The sequence below is a fragment of the Narcine bancroftii genome, chromosome 1 (genome assembly GCF_036971445.1).
Source record: "Narcine bancroftii isolate sNarBan1 chromosome 1, sNarBan1.hap1, whole genome shotgun sequence".
In the NCBI taxonomy this organism is placed as follows: domain Eukaryota; kingdom Metazoa; phylum Chordata; class Chondrichthyes; order Torpediniformes; family Narcinidae; genus Narcine; species Narcine bancroftii.
In genome coordinates, this window is record NC_091469.1 from 160,546,424 (window position 1) to 160,559,412 (window position 12,989).

At 45.5% G+C, this 12,989-nt stretch overlaps 1 non-coding gene across 1 annotated transcript; it reads left to right on the forward strand.

Annotated features, from left to right (window-relative positions):
* Nucleotides 1-1,578: 1,578 nt before the first annotated feature.
* On the forward strand, nucleotides 1,579-1,651 carry trnak-uuu (transfer RNA lysine (anticodon UUU)). The gene has a single exon. It is a non-coding gene; the product is annotated as a tRNA-Lys (tRNA).
* The last annotated feature ends 11,338 nt before the right edge of the window (nucleotides 1,652-12,989 follow it).

A 12,989-nucleotide genomic window follows, 5' to 3' on the forward strand; every position in this document is an offset into this window, starting at 1 on the left:
CCTCGGTGTGCTCGACTATGCCTAGAGTCTGCATTGGGTGCGAGGGTCCACGGTGTGCTCGACTATGCCTAGAGTCTGCATTGGGTGCGAGGGTCCACGGTGTGCTCCACTATGCCTAGAGTCTGCATTGGGTGGGAGGGTCCACGGTGTGCTCCACTATGCCTAGAGTCTGCATTGGGTACGAGGGTCCACGGTGTGCTCGACTATGCCTAGAGTCTGCATTGGGTGCGAGGGTCCACGGTGTGCACGACTATGCCTAGAGTCTGCATTGGGTGGGAGGGTCCACGGTGTGCTCGACTATGCCTAGAGTCTGCATTGGGTGGGAGGGTCCACGGTGTGCTCCACTATGCCTAGAGTCTGCATTGTGTGGGAGGGTCCACGGTGTGCTCGACTATGCCTAGAGTCTGCATTGGGTGGGAGGTCCACGGTGTGCTCCACTATGCCTAGAGTCTGCATTGTGTGGGAGGGTCCACGGTGTGCTCCACTATGCCTAGAGTCTGCATTGGGTGGGAGGGTCCACGGTGTGCTCCACTATGCCTAGAGTCTGCATTGGGTGCGAGGGTCCACGGTGTGCTCCACTATGCCTAGAGTCTGCATTGGGTGGGAGGGTCCACGGTGTGCTCCACTATGCCTAGAGTCTGCATTGGGTGCGAGGGTCCACGGTGTGCTCCACTATGCCTAGAGTCTGCATTGGGTGCGAGGGTCCACGGTGTGCTCCACTATGCCTAGAGTCTGCATTGGGTGGGAGGGTCCAAGGTGTGCTCGACTATGCCTAGAGTCTGCATTGGGTGGGAGGGTCCACGGTGTGCTCCACTATGCCTAGAGTCTGCATTGGGTGGGAGGGTCCACGGTGTGCTCCACTATGCCTAGTGTCTGCATTGGGTGGGAGGGTCCACGGTGTGCTCCACTATGCCTAGAGTCTGCATTGGGTGGGAGGGTCCACGGTGTGCTCCACTATGCCTAGAGTCTGCATTGGGTGCGAGGGTCCACGGTGTGCTCCACTATGCCTAGAGTCTGCATTGGGTGCGAGGGTCCACGGTGTGCTCCACTATGCCTAGAGTCTGCATTGGGTGGGAGGGTCCACGGTGTGCTCCACTATGCCTGGAGTCTGCATTGGGTGGGAGGGTCCACGGTGTGCTCCACTATGCCTAGAGTCTGCATTGGGTGGGAGGGTCCACGGTGTGCTCCACTATGCCTAGAGTCTGCTTTGGGTGCGAGGGTCCACGGTGTGCTCCACTATGCCTAGAGTCTGCATTGGGTGCGAGGGTCCACAGTGTGTGTTCACTGTGGGTGGAATTTGCATTGAGTTGGGATGAACTGTCTGCGAAGCTGCCACCAGCCCAGGTCACACTCCACCAGGAAACAGGCACCGCGCAGCGGACTGAGCCCTCGCGGGTCACGTAGTGCGGTGGGAGGGAGGGAATCCCCTCTGCAGGATCAAGTGTAACGACTGGAATGACGCACTAGCGCGGTGACGTCATGGCCCGTATACGGAAGTGCCGCGAAGTGGGGGGGGGAAACCACACACGTGGGCGAGTTCTGCACTCAGTGGAGCCGCGGTAACTCCCTCCCTGCAGGGCCCGGATAGCTCAGTCGGTAGAGCATCAGACTTTTAATCTGAGGGTCCAGGGTTCAAGTCCCTGTTCGGGCGGCGCCTTTTTCTTTCCCTCCCCCTTCGGGAAACCTCGAACGCCCCTTTCTCTTTTCTGAAACGAGCCTGGAAATCGTCCACTCAAGTCCAGAGTGGGGGGGGGGGTCGCTTCCTCTGCATCTCATGGCCCACTATCGCAACCGGGGGGGGAGGGTGGGGGTGGAGGAGGGTGGGGGTGGAGGTGGAAGGGGGTGGGGGTGGAAGGGGGTGGAAGGGGGTGGAAGGGGGTGGAAGGGGGTGGAAGGGGGTGGAAGGGGGGGACCTGGAGGGTCAGGCAGCGGAATGGTTCGGCCACGTCCGTGTGTTCGGGTTATCAGGCGTCGCGTCTGAACAGGACACGTCCTGCCTCTAATGAGTTGATTCTCTCCCTAATGATACAGATCATGTCCTGTCTCTAATGAGTTGATTCTCTCTCTAATGATACAGATCACGTCCTGTCTCTAATGAGTTGATTCTCTCTCTAATGATACAGATCACGTTCTGTCTCTAATGAGTTGATTCTCTCCCTAATGATACAGATCACGTCCTGTCTCTAATGAGTTGATTCTCTCTCTAATGATACAGATCACGTCCTGTCTCTAATGAATTGATTCTCTCTCGAATGATACAGATCACGTCCTGTCTCTAATGAGTTGATTCTCTCTCTAATGATACAGATCACGTCCTGTCTCTAATGAGTTGATTCTCTCCCTAATGATACAGATCACGTCCTGTCTCTAATGAGTTGATTCTCTCTCTAATGATACAGATCACGTCCTGTCTCTAATGAGTTGATTCTCTCTCTAATGATACAGATCATCTCCTGTCTCTAATGAGTTGATTCTCTCCCTAATGATACAGATCACGTCCTGTCTCTAATGAGTTGATTCTCTCTCTAATGATACAGATCATCTCCTGTCTCTAATGAGTTGAACACTCTATAATGATACAGATCACGTTCTGTCTCTAATGAGTTGATTCTCTCTCTAATGATACAGATCATCTCCTGTCTCTAATGAGTTGATTCTCTCTCTAATGATACAGATCACGTCCTGTCTCTAATGAGTTGATTCTCTCTCTAATGATACAGATCACGTCTTGTCTCTAATGAGTTTATTCTCTCTCTAATGATACAGATCACGTCCTGTCTCTAATGAGTTGATTCTCTCTCTAATGATACAGATCACGTCCTGTCTCTAATGAGTTGATTCTCTCACGAATGATACAGATCACGTCCTGTCTCTAATGAGTTGATTCTCTCTCTAATGATACAGATCACGTCCTGTCTCTAATGAGTTGATTCTCTCTCTAATGATACAGATCACGTCCTGCCTCTAATGAGTTGATTCTCTCTCTAATGATACAGATCACGTCCTGTCACTAATGAGTTGATTCTCTCTCGAATGATACAGATCACGTCCTGTCTCTAATGAGTTGATTCTCTCTCGAATGATACAGATCACGTCCTGTCTCTAATGAGTTGATTCTCTCTCTAATGATACAGATCACGTCCTGTCTCTAATGAGTTGATTCTCTCCCTAATGATACAGATCACGTCCTGTCTCTAATGAGTTGATTCTCTCTCTAATGATACAGATCACGTCCTGTCTCTAATGAGTTGATTCTCTCTCTAATGATACAGATCACGTCCTGTCTCTATTGAGTTGATTCTCTCTCGAATGATACAGATCACGTCCTGTCTCTAATGAGTTGATTCTCTCCCTAATGATACAGATCACGTCCTGTCTCTAATGAGTTGATTCTCTCCCTAATGATACAGATCACGTCCTATCTCTAATGAGTTGATTCTCTCTCTAATGATACAGATCACGTCCTGCCTCTAATGAGTTGATTCTCTCTCTAATGATACAGATCACGTCCTGTCTCTAATGAGTTGATTCTCTCTCTAATGATAGAGATCACGTCCTTTCTCTAATGAGTTGATTCTCTCTCTAATGACACAGATCACGTCCTGTCTCTAATGAGTTGATTCTCTCTCGAATGATACAGATCACGTCCTGTCTCTAATGAGTTGATTCTCTCTCTAATGATACAGATCACGTCCTGCCTCTAGAGTTGATTCTCTCTCTAATGATACAGATCACGTCCTGTCTCTAATGAGTTGATTCTCTCTCTAATGATAGAGATCACGTCCTTTCTCTAATGAGTTGATTCTCTCTCTAATGATACAGATCACGTCCTGTCTCTAATGAGTTGATTCTCTCTCTAATGATACAGATCACGTCCTGTCTCTAATGAGTTGATTCTCTCCCTAATGATACAGATCACGTCCTGTCTCTAATGAGTTGATTCTCTCTCTAATGATACAGATCACGTCCTGTCTCTAATGAGTTGAACTCTCTATAATGATACAGATCACGTCCTGTCTCTAATGAGTTGATTCTCTCTCTAATGATACAGATCATCTCCTGTCTCTAATGAGTTGATTCTCTCTCTAATGATACAGATCACGTCCTGTCTCTAATGAGTTGATTCTCTCTCTAATGATACAGATCATGTCCTGTCTCTAATGAGTTGATTCTCTCTCTAATGATACAGATCACGTTCTGTCTCTAATGAGTTGATTCTCTCTCTAATGATACAGATCATCTCCTGTCTCTAATGAGTTGATTCTCTCTCTAATGATACAGATCACGTCCTGTCTCTAATGAGTTGATTCTCTCTCTAATGATACAGATCACGTCCTGTCTCTAATGAGTTGATTCTCTCTCTAATGATACAGATCACGTCCTGTCTCTAATGAGTTGATTCTCTCTCGAATGATACAGATCACGTCCTGTCTCTAATGAGTTGATTCTCTCTCTAATGATACAGATCACGTCCTGTCTCTAATGAGTTGATTCTCTCTCGAATGATACAGATCACGTCCTGCCTCTAATGAGTTGATTCTCTCTCTAATGATACAGATCACGTCCTGTCACTAATGAGTTGATTCTCTCTCGAATGATACAGATCACGTCCTGTCTCTAATGAGTTGATTCTCTCTCGAATGATACAGATCACGTCCTGTCTCTAATGAGTTGATTCTCTCTCTAATGATACAGATCACGTCCTGTCTCTAATGAGTTGATTCTCTCCCTAATGATACAGATCACGTCCTGTCTCTAATGAGTTGATTCTCTCTCTAATGATACAGATCACGTCCTGTCTCTAATGAGTTGATTCTCTCTCTAATGATACAGATCACGTCCTGTCTCTAATGAGTTGATTCTCTCTCGAATGATACAGATCACGTCCTGTCTCTAATGAGTTGATTCTCTCTCTAATGATACAGATCACGTCCTGTCTCTAATGAGTTGATTCTCTCCCTAATGATACAGATCACGTCCTGTCTCTAATGAGTTGATTCTCTCTCTAATGATACAGATCACGTCCTGCCTCTAATGAGTTGATTCTCTCCCTAATGATACAGATCACGTCCTGTCTCTAATGAGTTGATTCTCTCTCTAATGATACAGATCACGTCCTGCCTCTAATGAGTTGATTCTCTCTCTAATGATACAGATCACGTCCTGCCTCTAATGAGTTGATACTCTCCCTAATGATACAGATCACGTCCTGTCTCTAATGAGTTGATTCTCTCTCTAATGATACAGATCACGTCCTGCCTCTAATGAGTTGATTCTCTCTCTAATGATACAGATCACGTCCTGTCTCTAATGAGTTGATTCTCTCTCTAATGATAGAGATCACGTCCTTTCTCTAATGAGTTGATTCTCTCTCTAATGACACAGATCACGTCCTGTCTCTAATGAGTTGATTCTCTCTCGAATGATACAGATCACGTCCTGTCTCTAATGAGTTGATTCTCTCTCTAATGATACAGATCACGTCCTGTCTCTAATGAGTTGATTCTCTCCCTAATGATACAGATCACGTCCTGTCTCTAATGAGTTGATTCTCTCTCGAATGATACAGATCACGTCCTGCCTCTAATGAGTTGATTCTCTCTCTAATGATACAGATCACGTCCTGTCTCTAATGAGTTGATTCTCTCTCTAATGATAGAGATCACGTCCTTTCTCTAATGAGTTGATTCTCTCTCTAATGATACAGATCATGTCCTTTCTCTAATGAGTTGATTCTCTCTCTAATGATACAGATCACGTCCTGTCTCTAATGAGTTGATTCTCTCTCTAATGATACAGATCATGTCCTTTCTCTAATGAGTTGATTCTCTCTCTAATGATACAGATCACGTCCTTTCTCTAATGAGTTGATTCTCTCTCTAATGATACAGATCAAGTCCTGTCTCTAATGAGTTGATTCTCTCCCTAATGATACAGATCACGTCCTGTCTCTAATGATTTGATTCTCTCTCTAATGATACAGATCACGTCCTTTCTCTAATGAGTTGATTCTCTCTCTAATGATACAGATCACGTCCTGTATCTCATGAGTTGATCCTGATCTTAAAGAGCCTCTTAAATGTCCGTTCTGTTCCATCTTCCCCCCACCTGGCAATGCATTCCAGGCACCCACAACTCTCTGTGTTTAAAAAACTTACCCCTGATGTCTCTCCAAATTTTCCTCCTTTGCCCTGTACAAATGTCCTCTGGTATTTTATCTACCCGCCCTGGCTGTCTACGCCTTTTCAATGGTCCTCCTCAAGTGCCTGTTCTTGGACCTCTGTGTGTCAAGAGGAATTGACTGGTTTCTCATCTTGCAGCCTCGCAACTCCCCAAGAAGTTGTGAAGCAGGAAAACCCGCCGATGATGGGGTCGAGTGCTTTACACAAATTATTATCACCAGCGCCCCACCCCACCCCCTTCCCCCTCCTATCAAAGAGTTTCCCCTATCACCTCAGCTACCCTCCCCCTTGTATCCACCATTGGTAAAGGTTCCATTATTGTCACATAATGCTACATTTATAATATAATGTACATGAATATAATGTACATGAAATTCTTTGACTTTTGTCACCCTTAAGGCAGGCAGAATCTCCACTTTGTCCAGCGCCCCTCACAGAAACCCACAGCACCTGGTGTTCCCCTTCAAGTACGGACTAGGCCCGGGATCAGACAATCCCAGGTGTATTCAGCCTTGTAGGCTTCTGCTGTTAAGCCTGTGCTCCTCGCCCCTGCCCCTTCCTGCTTCAGAATCAGAATTTATTGTCACGGACATGCCACGAAATGTGTTGTCTTGTGGCAGCGTCACAGATGCAAATAGAGGTCCACAAGATTCTGAGAGCCATAGATAGGGTGGATGGCCATTGTCTTTTACCCTGGGCAGGATCAACAAACACCACAGCACACCTGTACTAAAATGAAGGGAGGGAGGCTTAGGGGAGACGCCAGTTTTTTTTACAGAGATTTGTGGGGGCCTGGAATGGCTTTCCAGGGATGGTGGTGGAGGCTGGAACTTTAGGGGCATTTAAGGGACTCTTAGTCAGGCAGATGGATAGAAGAAAAAGAGAGGGTTATGAGGTTATAGGTGTACATCAGACGTTCTCAACTTTTTTCTTTCCACTCCTATCCTGCTGTAAGTATTCCCTATGCCAGAGGGGTTGCTTATGGTGGGATGTGGGTGAAAAGGAAAGGTTTGAAATCCACTGTTTTAATCGTCCCTCAACGACTCATTCTGTGCATGGTTTCATAGCTCCAGAGGAAATGGGTCAATGACCATTTTTCTCAAGCAAAGTATTTCAGTAACAATTGGGTCTAGAGCAGTGATTCTCAACCTTCCCACTCACATCCCACCTTCAGCAATCCCTGACTAATCACAGAGCACCTATGGCAGAGGGGATACTTAAAGTGGGTTGCGAGTTGGAAGAAAAAGGTTGAGAACCACTGGTGCAGATAGTGCTTGGTGAACCACTGCAATATATAATTGTCTGGTCGGACACACCCATTGGCCGGTTGTATGCGTGGCTCCTCCCCACAGGCTCCAGTATAAAGGTGACAGTTCCACAGCCCCCTGCAACTCAGTGCAGGACAGTCAAACAGTAGGGATATATCTGTGTTCTTGTGAACAAAAGCCTATAGGTTTCTCCACAATAGTCTTTCAAATCATTAATGGTGCATCAGGAGGGTTTTGTATTTTTGGTAGGAATATATAAGTTAGCACAATATCGAGGGCAGAGAGGCCTGTACTATGCTGTAATATTCTATGTTTGCCCACACCTTCAGCCCAATACCATATCACATGGTCCCCTCCCCTGGATTCCTTCCCTCTACCAAAGGATGCTCTCTGACCCACTGAATTCCTCCAGCGATTCTTTGTTTGCTCAAGATTCCGTTATGGGGTGGTGATGGAGGGGGTCAGCTCCTTCCAGTTCCCGGGAGCCTGCATGTCGGAGGACCTCCCCTGGAGGCAGGACAGAGGCAACGGTGAAAACTGCACACCTATGCCTCTACTCTCCAAGTCTGAAGATCTAGCAGGTGGTCAATACTCTGTTAGACTGTGGAAAGTGCACCGACTGGCTGCATCATGGTCTGGTTTGGTAGCCCAGGAGCGCAGCAAAGAAAGTGGGAAACTGAGTTTGGCAGCACGGTTATGCATAGCTTTTAGCTCTGTTCCCGCGCTAGTAACTCAGCTTCGAATCCAGCGTTGTCTGCAAGGACTTTGTATGTTCTTCCCGTGTCCATGCAGGCTTCCTTTGGGGCCTGGTTGCCTCTCACCTTTCAAAATGTACCAGGTGTGTAGGTTAATTGGATGTCACGGGCTCATGGGCCAGAAGGGCCTGTTACCGTGCTCTATGTCAAAATTTAAAAACATTTAAATTGAGGCACTGAAAACATCCATGTGAGGTGCTAACTCAAAAAGCTAGGCAATGTCATAAAGGACCCCCGTTACCCCAGGCAGAAGGTAGTAGAGTCTGCTAAATCTCGCCACAAAAAATAAAGATCAGCATGCCACGCTGTCTCTCCTTTATTGAACATGACCCCATTAAAGCTTCACTCTCCTTCTCAACCCCGTCCCTCACTCGCTAACATGACCTCGACTCTGTCTCCACTCTCACCTCGTCGGCCCATGGAGGTGTGATTAGCGTCCCGAACTTTACCTCCGGTACACAGAACTCGCAGAAGCCTGAAGTCTCGGTACCTCTTGATTCAAGAAAGGCTTTTATCCAACAGGTATCAGGCTCTTGTGCTACCCAAACTAGAACTATCAACCAATCTGAGTCCCCCAATATCGCAGCTCCACTTTTCCTCTCGCGCTAACTGCAGGTGCGAATATTTCCTGATCCAGAGTGAAGCACGAAAGTCTGCAGATGCTGAGACTGTAGTCAAAACACTGAGGAACTCGGCCATTCTCGCAGCGTACGTAGAAGGTAAAGATCTACAACCAGAGTTTCATGCCTTAGCCCTTCGCAAGGTGTGAGTAAAAGACAGGCATCTGAATTAAAAAGGGTGGGGGGGGGGGGTAAGAATGGGAGGGGGAGGAGTCCAGACCAACCAACAAAAGGTTTTGTATGCACAGGAGGACAGGAGAGAGGAAAGGTGAGAACTGATTTTGTAAAAACACAGCAAAATGCTGGAGGAACTCAGCCGGTCTTTTCAGCATCTCTAAGAGACAAAGATCCCTGAAAAGACCAGCTGAGCTCCTCCAACATTTTGGTGTGTCCTTACTACAATCAGAGTGTTTGCAGACTTGCGTGTTTCACCTAGAATTGATTTTGGCTCTGTGAAAGGAGACCGAGGGAAGAGAGCGACAGAACTAGAGGAAAGGAGATGAGGGGGAAGATGGGGTAGGGGGTGGGATTTCTAATGGAAACTGGAGACGTCTATGGTAAGGCATCTAGTTGAAGATGAGGTGTTGTTTGTCCAGATTGTGCGTCATCCCAGTCTGGCAGTGCATGAGATCACGGATAGGCATTTCAGCATGAGAATGGGATGGGGAATTGAAGTGGTTGGGTCACTGGCCATCCTTCTTTATTACCTCTCTGCCGTGGCATATTGTGTACAATTGTAGCTGTCCGTTACGTACATACGTACCTGTGTGGCTGCAGCAGGTAAGCATTTTGGTGCATCTGTACATTGTCCTCATGTATATGGCAGTAAACGTTCAGTATTGACCACTTTACTTTCTGTTTCTCGTCGTTTAACGAATGTGGCAGAAGCTGCCGTCAGTTCTGGGCGATGGACTTTCAGGAAGAATCTCCAGAGAGAGAACAATGAGCATTTTCCAAAACCGTATATGGTTTTAAAAAAGATTAAATCACCGAACTAGATTGCATAAAACTTGCATTGCTTTAAACTTCTAAGCGATCCAAGGCAGGATACTTCAAACAGTAATGATTCCACAGCATTATTACCAATAAACCATGTCCAACCAGGAACCTTGAGTCATAGATATGGCCTTGAAATCTGAGATAACCTCTTTAAATACAACTGGAAACAAAGGAAGCAGGAAATCTCAAAATTCTACTCCTGAACAGCGGCTGACAATAAGGATGATGGTAGATTAGCTGATTCTGAAAAGAGATTTTTGCTGGGTGATTTTTGTCAGAGAATTTAAATAAATAAATAGATGCAGCTGAGATAAAGCTCATGTTGCAACTCTATAAATCTCTGGTGGGACCACACTCCGAATACTGTGCTCAGTTCTGGTCACCTCATTACTGGAAGGACGTGTCAGCTACGGAGGTAGTGCAGAGATTTACCAGGATGTTGCCTTAATTTGGAATTACAGTAAAATCCTCATTACCCAGAATTCAAACTGGCAACAAATAAAATCACAGAAATAGGTTAAAAAATATGGAAGTTTAAAATTGGTACGCCTTGGTGTCAGTTTGCCAATCATACAACTCGCAATCTCAAGCAACCAGTAAATACACTTATCCGACACCTTCCAATCCCCAGAGGTGCTGGATACTGGGGTTTTTTACTGTACATCTTATGAAGCAAGGTCTTTTGAGAAAAGAAGGATGAGAGGTGACTTAATAGAGGTTTACAAGATTATGAGAGGAATAGATAAAGTGGACAACCAGCAACTGTTTCACGGGGTGGGGGGGGGGGCGCAAATACCAGGGGACATGTGTACAAAATTAAGAGAGGGAAGTTTAGGGGAGACATCAGGGGTAGGTTTTTATCATGCGGAGAGCTGTGGGGGCCTGAAATGCCTTGCCAGGGATGGTGGTGGAGGCTGAAACAACAGGGGCATTCAAAAGACTTTTCGACAAGCACACGGGTGGAAGAAAAAAAGGGAAGGGTTAGATTGATGGAATAGGTTTATAAATGTCAGTACAACATTGTGGGCTGAAGGGCCTGTACTGTGCTGTAATGTTTTAACACAGGAAAAAGATATGAATGTTTGGAACTGAGAAAATTTTGGTAAAGACGTAACCTTCATGAGAATCAATGAAACTCAGACCATACAAGGTAATAAACCAGATTCAATATTGGCTTTACAGGAAAAGCCAGAGAGTGGTATTCTATGATTGGCTTTCTGACTGGAGGCCTATGTCTAGTGGTGTTCTTCAGGGATCGGTGCTGGGACCATTGTTGTTTGTCATCTATATCAATGATCTGGATCAGCAAGTTCGCAGATGACACTAAGATTGGAGACGTTGTGGACAGAGAAGAAGGTTTTCAAAGGTTCAGAGGGATCTGGACCCGCTGGGAAAATGGCCTGGAAAATGGCCGATGGAATTTAATGCAGACAAGTGTGAGGTGTTGCATTTTGGAAGGACAAACCAAGAAAGGACGGACATGGTAAATGTTAGTGCGGTAGAACAGAGGGATCTGAGAATACAGATACATAATTCCATGAAAGAAGTGGGTCACAGGTGGACAGGGTTGTAAAGAGATCTTTGGGCATATTGGCCTTCATAAATCAAAGTATTGAGTACAGGAGTTGGGATGTTATGGTAAAGTTGTAGAAGACATTGGTGAGACCAAATTTGGAGGATTGTATGCAGTTTTGGTCACCAAACTACAGAAAGGATATCAATAAGATAGAAAGAGTGCAGAGATGATTTACTAGGATGTTGCCCAGACTTCAGGAACTGAGATACAAGGAAAGGTTAAACAGGTTAGGACTTTGTTCCCTGGAGCGTAGAAGAATGAGGGGAGATTTCATCGAGGTATTTAAAATTATGAGGGGTCATCTTCATGGCTATCCCTCAAGGAGGAGAATAATGGACTTCATTCTGTTGATCTATTTATGGGCTCTCAAGTATGAGACCAATCTTGGCTTTGAAAAATCTTCCACATTCAGGACAGGTCGTTCCATCGGGTTTTGGTTGTTGCTGCCTCTCTTTCCATTTTCTTCTCTTTACTTCCAGTTCTGTACATACGTTGGCTTCAAAAGTAGCTTTCCTTCTCGGAGGATGGTTTGCAGGTTTCCTGTCCTTAACACTAATTTCCCAATTATTGATGTCAATGTTACATTTCTTCATGTTGGATTTGGAGATGTCTTTGAATCTCTTCTGTTCTCCACCTCTTTTACATTTGCCATCTTTAAGGTGGGAATAGAAGAGTTGTTTTGGCAGACATTCGTCTACCTTCTGAACAATATGACCGCTCCATCTTAGCTGGTTCTTGATGACCTTGGCTTCAATGCTTGTTGTTTTTGCTTCATTTAGCACACTGACGTTAGTTCTTCAAACTTCCCAGCTGATATTTAAGATATTTTGAAGGCAGCATTGATGGAACTTTTCAAGGGCCTTCAGATGTCGTCGGTATGTTGTCTAGTTTCCAATGCATACAGGAGTGTTGGGATCTCTACTGCTTTGTACACCAACATTTTGGTGTCCATTCCAATGTCACAATCGTGAAAGGCTCTTATTCTGAAACGTCTCAAAGCTGTTCCAGCACATTCAAGACGATGCTGGATCTCGTCATTAAGGTCATCATCGGAAAAGAGGTAACTTCCAAGATGCGGAAAGTGGCCTATATTTTCCAGGGATGTTTCGCCAAGTTGAATTGATGGTTTGTCACAGTTAGTAGATGATTTGAGTATTTTTGGAATTGATGGTAAATTCAAATTTCGTGTATGTATGGTTGAAGGTGGTCAGAATCTGTTGTGGGGGTTTCTGGGAGAGCTGCAACACTGTTGACATTCATGCATTGAAACTAGATGAGGGAGCTTGTGGACCTCTTGATTTTGGTCTTGAGACGAGCAAGATTGAAAAATCTGCCATCAGTTTTGTAGACAATTTTGATTCCTGAGGTAGATCATCACAAGATAAAGGAACAGAAATAGGCCATTCAGCCCATCAAGTCTGCTCTGCAATCCCCTCTTCTCATATCTAGTTCCAAGTTCCGGCCTTTTCCCCATATCCCTCGATACCTTGACTAATTAGATACCTATCAGTCTCCCCCTTAAATTCCCCCGATGATCTGGCCTCCATGATTGTATGTAGCAACGAAATCCACAACCTTCTGTTTTTTTC